This window comes from Vipera ursinii (assembly GCF_947247035.1).
Source record: "Vipera ursinii genome assembly, chromosome: 2".
In the NCBI taxonomy this organism is placed as follows: Eukaryota; Metazoa; Chordata; class Lepidosauria; order Squamata; family Viperidae; genus Vipera; species Vipera ursinii.
Window position 1 is genome coordinate 104,743,382 of NC_139513.1, and position 8,552 is coordinate 104,751,933.

An 8,552-nucleotide genomic window follows, 5' to 3' on the forward strand; every position below is an offset into this window, starting at 1 on the left:
CATATAGAATAATTGCATTGTGCATCATGAAAAACTGAACATTGATTGTTTTATTTGTATCCTTACTTTTGTGCAGTATCTCAAAGCAGCACTAATAGCCCTTCCTCCTCTGCTATTTCCCCTATATATAATCTTGGGATGCAGGTTGAATTGAATTTCCATGACTGAGAGTGGACTTGAATCCAAGTCTTGCTAATCCAATATTTAACCATTTCCACTAACCAAAACTATCCAGATTTTTCATGAATCAAAGAAACAATTATGCAGTGGTGAGATTCAGACGGTTCTCAACAGTTTGGCAGAACCGGTAGCTAATTTTTTATTGCCCAGGCCCAGAATGGATTTCCGGAAACGACATCCACACAGAGAACCGGTTGTTCACATATTTGAATCCCACCACTGCATAGAAGGCAAACCAACTGATTTCTTAAATCATATTAAAATATTTTTCCCATTATCAGCACACTGCCCACACACTCAATGAGCAGCAACTATTCCTTCCCTGCATAGTGCAGGAATCCAAATTAATTCATCCTTGATGGGTTTCCATTAAGTCATTCTTATCCTCTCTTCTTCTAGGGTTTACACATTTGGTTTCTTGTAACAGCTATTTCTTAATGAAGGTTTTTATATAGTTTGTATCTAATGTTTCTATATTTATAGTTTTTATCTGATTTTATCTGATTCCTGCACAAAGTCACTTTTGGTGAAATTAATTAATAAGTGGTTCCATCTCAGGAACAAAGCAGGTGACCTTGGGCCAGTCACTCTCTCTCAGCCATAGGAAGCAAGCAATGACAAACCATTTCTGAAAAACCTTGCATAGAAAATTGCAGGAAGCTGCAACCCTGTCTCGAAAGCATAAAAATAAAAAAATAGTATTGCTAATGTATTATTAAATTACATATGGCCTGTGTGTTTGTAACCAGAAATCTCTCCTGATCAAACAAAGGGGAAGCAAATGTGTTTGCAGATACGAGAGAGAGGGGGGGCGTCCTCACTAAAGTACAGCTGTCTTCCCAAGAACATATCCTAGACTTAATTATTTGCAATATGGGTTCAAAAAAGTTTGTAACCAATCCCTGCCTTGCTGTTTTTCTTTCAAAAAGTGGGTTGCAAATATAACGGCTTTAATTAATTTGAGATTTCTGTGATGCTGTGGCCTAGAATATAGAATAGAATTGAGCTGGAAGGACCTTGGAGGTCTTCTAGTCTATCCCCCTGCTCAACCTCCTGAACAATTAGGAGGTTGAGAATTCAATCCTGGGTAATGACAGATGTTGCTCCATCAGGGTGCAAAGAGAAAATATCTGCTGCAAACTCCACATAGCATCAGGAAGAGCATCTGGCTAGTAAATGCTCAGCTGCATTCAGTCACCTTGACTCCACTCTAATAAAAGGGATTACAGGGTCATAAACAAAATCAAGATTTGGTGAGGGAAGGACATTTCTCAGTACAGCAGATTTCTCAGTGGCTTATGTTACAATTCTTCAAGTAATTTAGTAAGTTCATGGTAAAAATAGAACGGTATTCACCTGTCTATCACACCTGCAGCAACTGGGAGATTAAAAAGGTGTTCAATAACTAGATACCCACACATTTTTTAACATTCCCAGGAGTTATGTAGTACAACAAAAACCCAACCATTGTTTTAATTGCTGTTCTTTCTGAACTCTAAGAATTCTTGGATACAAAGAGTGGGAACTGAAGCCTGTCTTCAGTTTTATCTATTATTTTGTCCAGAGCATTGTCGAGGTAATGTATAGGATTTTTTTTTACTTTTTATATTTTTTTCCTTAAGTGGATATTGTTCAAATATGTCTTGTGAAAACAAAAATGTCAAAATGTAAAGAAAATAGCCCTGGAAAGCAACTGACATTCTAGATTACAGCACATGATATGGCATGTGCTGTAATCTAGTGTTTATAAATCACAGTGAATTACAGTTAATTATAGCCAGGACTGAAGCTGTGATATCCTGGTATAAAAGACACATTCTTGGCTCTTTCCATGTCTGTTTCTTGTCATGTAAACAATTGTGTGAGCATTATGATCAAATAAGTTTATGGGGGGCAGCACCTATCCATCTCAACATCTCAGCAGAGTCATCTCTAGCAAGTATCAGAAAACAACTAAGAAATCATAGGTCAAATTAGGAAGCTGAGAAACAATTGACTAATTAATTAGATTTATGGATACTCCTTGGCCTACAACCATTCAGTCAGTAACTATATAAAGTTATGATGGTGCTGAATGAATGGTATTTATGACTGTGTAATTGGAATGTGTGGATATCCTTTGGGAATGAGGGGAAGAGATGCTGCTTAGGAAATAATCAGACAAGAGAGGGAGGAGCCTCCAGTGACATAAAGATGAGAGAAAGAAACTCAAGAAAAACCTGCCCTAATTGTACAGTGGTTAAAAACTGGTAGTGGGAAGTTTATACCTTCAGACTTGCAAGATTCTGTTAATATAGCCTTACAATAAAGTAGAATTACCTCATCTGGTTAAGTTTCCTGTCTGACAAGTGGAAGGCTGACAAGTGGTTTTCAGAGTTCTTGCCATCCAAGGACCCCCAAGGTCATATGATTGTGATTTGGGTGCTAACCAACCTGTTTTGCAGTTGTAACTTCTTGCTGAGAGCTTCACAATAATGTGACTATTTGCAATTTTCCTTGCTGGCTTTCTCAGAAAGTCAATGGGGAAGCTGCAGGGAAGGTCACTGGAGTAAGTCACCTCAACCCATGCACCTTCCCATAGCCCCTTTGTACTTGTCACAAGCCCACTACTCGCACACCCACATATACTCTCCCCAACCCATGCTGCACCTTCACATACTCTCTCCAACACACATGGTACTTCTTGCTCACCCTGTCAGACACCCTGTCCAATTCTTCCTTACAATCTCTCCAACTCACACCTCTCGTGCAACCTACTTAACCCTCACCCACAACCACATGCACCCTTTTGTTCCTTCCCCACCCAACAGCAGCCACTTAACTGCTTGTGGGCCTGGAATTTTCACTTCCTTATCTTCAAGGCATCCCAGAACACAATGCAAATTACTTCAAGAATGCTGCCAAGAAAACCATATGGAAGAGAGCCTTTGATACTGCTACTATTACAGAACAAACCAAGAAATCAGGTAAGGGGAGGGAAATATATTTTAAAAAATGGAACTATTCGGAAGCAGCAAACTCTAAGCTTGCTCACAGGGCATATTGACATATAAAGTCTAAAAGGCTTATTAAAATCATACTGGATATCTAGTTGCAACACACACATACATATAGACACATGCACAGTAAATACATAGATACACACATGTAAAATTACCTGGATTTTTAAAAGATTTTTTATTTTATTTTCAGAATACTGACTGCTGCCAGCTCTAGAATATTACAATTCTATAAAGCCAATAGCTCCATAACTGAGGCAATGAAATGTAGCAGCAATAAAAGAAAATGAAGACCATGCAAATTTCTCTTCTTCAGATTTCCTGACTCTTTTTTACAATCTGTGTTTCATGCTCTATGAATAAGACTCTTACAGTTATGAGAATGTTATTTGTTTACTATTTCATTAATTAATTATTAATTGGAAAAATATAGCATTGTGTTGGACTGATCTAAACAAATCACATGAAAAAGGAACAGAAATCAATCTATGAATCTATCACTCCATTCTGGCATTTGTGCTGAATAGTCAAACTCCACCGCCTGATTCATTTCTAGCTCTTTTTGCCACTGAAGGCATTTTGAAATATCCATAGTGCTCAGCTATGATGTTCTGTACAAATACTGTTGGTGTCAGATCAGTAATTTATGGAAGCAATTACCATATCACTATAAACAACTAAAGTGCCCTGGGTGTAAAATATGGGCACACTCCAGAAAGAAAAGGCTGAATAAATTTTAGAGGTGCTTCTTTAAACTCCAATTTGCAGACTAGGGCAATAAAATAAGCTTTTTTATTGATTTGAAACCCATTGATTAATTGCAGCAGGATGACCTTGTTCCTTCAACAAAATAGAAGTTTAGTTCATCTCATCTTTTGAGTGTGTCAGACATGTCTTGCTGTGTCATTAAACGAACAAGATCCAAGTATCACTCACTCTGAGGGAATAATACAAATACAATAAAATGAAGCCAGTCAAGAAAGCTTCAGTAACACAGTGAAGAAATGTGTCATGTATTGGGCTTGCTGGTTAACACCACATGGTAACGGCTGGTAGGTTGCTAGAGCAGGGAGCTAGCTAACAGCTCCCAGCATCTCAGACAACCCATCTCTAGCGCTGCTATTGGTTGCCCCTAGGCGGCAATAGGTTGCTTCAAATCTATTGGTCACCACCTAGGGGCCAAGGTATAAATTGCTGCAGCTGCAGTCTTGTTCTCTATTTCAGATCCTGCAAGCAATAAACCATGTTCTTTGCTAAACTCACTCGCTTCATCTTCATTCCTGTGCAATGAACCCAGTACACAACAAAATGTATATTGCCTTTACAAGAATCTGCCACATATATAGCTTCATTGCTGTAATTTTCTTCTTATAAACACAACTGCTCTTCTCTTCCAGCAGGAAAGCAGTCTTATAACTTACACCACTGATAGCGACTAACTAGTTAGTGAGAGCAGGGAAAAAATCAAGTGACTGTGTGAACTGTGCAGTGTACAGAAATGTCACAAATCTAACTGACTCTTGGGAAACAAAGGTAAATTTGAGACAGCTACGTCAGAGGCAGAACTTCTTCTGGCTGAAAATTACGACTTTCGTTCTTAACCATGGCTGTCTCGCCTTCCTGGTCATCTTCTCCTGATTGTAAAGGACAAGCACATCTGCATTCACCAGTTCTGTCATAAGCAGGTAGCAGGAGCAAAGAAAACAACAGTAACCATAGCAACTCCAGGGCAGAGTGTCAATGTGTGTACTCAAGGGTGCCCAGACTGTTTATGGGATAGTAGTAGCCTTCTCAACTTATTAGGGAGTGACTCCCTACTGAGATACCTGACTGTTCTCTTCAGCACCAACTAATAAACTCACACAATTCTGTCTCGCCTCAAGTCAAATAGCTTAAACTTCAAGTTGAAATGAATGGCTCAAAATGCTACCCTTAGCCTCTAACGAAGAGGCTGAAAAAAAAGGATTTTCAGGGCAAAGGCAGGACTGGTTCTTATACTCCATGGCTTTGCTTAGTACACTAAAATTAGTACCAAAAAGGTGGAAGGAATAATTTGTTAGAGATATACAAGTTTTTATTATATATTATTTCTAAATATAAAAAATGTGCACTTTTGCTTTAGCAGAGGCTTCCTAAAGCTTGTCATTCATTTAAATTTATGTTTATCAAATGCCAAGTATGAGTATGTGAAGTGAAACAGGGCACAGTGCTTGATATATCACATAATCTGTTTGGAGAGGAATACTGGTATTTGTTGATTAGTTTCCTTATTTTTTTTAGAGGTTCACACTTTATTAGTTAACATGGAGATTGATACTTGCTTTGGCAGAAATATACATACCAATATTAATAGTAACTTGAATATGTGCATTTTTAAAAATATCAGCTTCCTTCATCAAGAATCTACTTCATGGTTTGTTTTCAAATTGATTTCACAGAAATAAAAGGCTTTCCTGCCTACCTGCCTTCAGCCTGCCTGCCTGCCTGCCTGTATGCCCTTTACTCCGAGACCATAACAGTTCTATCAATGTTTATATTAGAAAAATAAAAGAAAATCCGAAGATCCACTTATAATAAGCAAATGTCCACAAAAGTATTAGCTACCAATGGTAGCTGGGGAGCAGATATATGTTCAGCTAACAAATTGCATTGACTGTTCCTACTAAATAAATGCAGCAGAATTATCTTGATTCACGTCTGGAAATATTGATTCAGTAGACAGTCTGGCATGAAGACCATAAGTCATCTGAGGACCACTTTGCTTAAAAAAACAAAACAAAAAGGCAAAAAGAGTTTAAGTAAAAGGATGCCTATGGACTTCTGTAATGATTTAGAAGTTCATCAGATCTCCCATGAGCCCAAGAACTTTCTGTTTTCAGGAGGCCACCCCAAGTTTCTTCAGACATTCATGTGAGGTGGAGGAGGGGTATAAAGGGAGAACAAGAAGGAGAGAACTTTAATGAAAGTTCTTACTGTAGATTCTTAAAGTGGTAGCACATTTTTCAGATAGAAGTTTGGAAAAAGTCAGGCTGCTGTAATGAATAGCCAGAAAGTATCGCAGTCCTATAACATCCAAAGTACTTCTGAATCATTTTCTAAGCATGCAAATCCCTATTAAGTAATTTATCATTAGATTTTTTCATCTTGCAAATTATTATTCCCCCCCTCTTTTTGCTACCATGAAGCAGGTTCTTTCAAGACTAGCATACATATTTTGCTATTCAACCTAAAAGTGTATAATACACAAGGGCACAACTTCCTTTAATGCAAGGACAATTAAAATTCACATACACAAACTTCCCATTCTTTGATACTTTTACTGTATTTTTTTATTTAGCTGTTTCATTCATTTATACCCAGTCTTTCTAATCTGAAATATCCTTAATTTAGCAGGGGGGAAAATCTAAAATAAAAACCATTTATAAAATGTTAAAAGTACAGATTAAAATTAGCAATAAAATAAATTCCAAAATTATCTAATAGTCAAAAGGCTGATAAAAGTGATGAAATCAAAGAAGGCCTGGAACATCTGATCAAGAAAATCAAAGAAGAAAATGAGAACTTGGATCTCTTTCTAAATATCAAAAAGACCAAGTTCATGACCGCTGCAAGGTATGGAAACATCAAAATAGAAATTGATGGAATGAGTGGAAAAAAATTACTTTCCTAGGATCCCAGATTGCTCAAAATAGTGAATGCTACCAGTAACATTGAGTGGGTAGGGTCACAAGTGTGAAGTCTATACTTTGTAGGAGAAAGTTGTATCCATGATGCATTTCTGACTGCAAATCATCTACAAAGAGAGCTGCCCTAGAAATCTTAACAACTACATGGGCTTGTAATAACTTTTTTTGTATTTTACAAAAGAAAGAACCTAGTGGTCAATGAGACCAGCTATGATGTTTTTCTAACATGCAGAGAATAGTGCCAGGAAATTGCACAACTGATCTGTCTAATTCATGAACATTTTTCAAGCACTGTTGTCTTTCACTTGTACCTCACTGTGTTAAGGAGGAAGTAACCAGATTTCTGCCTTGTATTTTTCTATTGATAAGCTAAGAGCTTTGTATCTAAATTCTCCCCGTGCATACTATTTGTGACTGCAAAGACCTGAACAGAGAGACGATTAAAGAATATTACCCACTCTCACTTATCTCAGACATACGAGACTGAATACAAAATGCATGCATTTTTACAACCTAGACTCGAGAAGTGCTTAAAACCTAATGAGAATGAAAGAAGGAAACAAATATTTGACATCCTTCAATATAGGGTAAGGCACGGTTTGAATATACACTGATCCCTTTCAGCCAGTTAAATGAGGAGCTGTTTTTCTAGATTCATGAATTTTCAGACATTTTTAGACAGGTGATGTACTTAGATGACCTCTTGGTTGATTCTGAAGATCCTCCTTGCATGTTACCCATGTCAGAAATATGGTGCAAAAACTATAGGACAACAACCGCTTCGCCAAGCTAGAGAAATGTGTATTTTATCTACCTCAGTTAGATGGTTTTGAGTTCAGAATCTCAACAGAAGGCATGCAGATGGCTCTAGCAAAGGTACAGTCTTTTCTACAATGGCACACAGAGAGAGAGACACCTAGTAACATGAACAATGTGCAATGTCCTCTGGGTTTTGCTAATTTCTACTAGAAGCCCATTCTTAATTTTGCTTACTTTTATTTATTTATTTATTTAATAATATTTCTATACCGCCCTTCTCCCGAAGGACTCAGTGTAAAACGGTTTTACGGTGTAAAACTGCTGTTTCAACTCTTAAGAAAGGTTTGGTGATTCTCATGGTTTACTCAAGAGCAAGCAGCATGTCAAGAGTTAAAACATCTCTTTGCTTCTCAACCTCTTCTCCGCCTCTGCCGCTGCCACCACTACCACCCCTGACCCTTCTCATTCCTTTGTGGTACAGATGCAATGGTTGGAGCAATCCTGAAATAGCTAACTATTTTCAGCTCAGTTCTTTTTCGACCAAATTTTTAGATACAGAGGATTAGTTAATCATGTTATTTCATACCAAATATGTTCACTTCCAAATTTTGGAAAGATTTCCTGCATCAGAGGCAAGTGGCCCAAAGCCTCTTTAAAAAGCAGTTAGTCCTAGTAAAGGTCATATACAAAAAAACGGCATATACATGCAGCCAAGAGGGAGCTGGAATTACAGAAAAGTGTTTACGGTGGTGTTTTTCAATTTGTTTTTTACTCTCAAAATCATAGAACATAGAGTAATAGAGTTGGATGGGACCTTGGAGGTCTTTTAGCCCAGAGCCTTAGTGGAGCAGTGGGCTAATGCCTCCTTAGGTAACACCAGCTGCCTGCAATTAGTGCAGGTTCGCATCCCACCAGGCTCAAGGTTGAC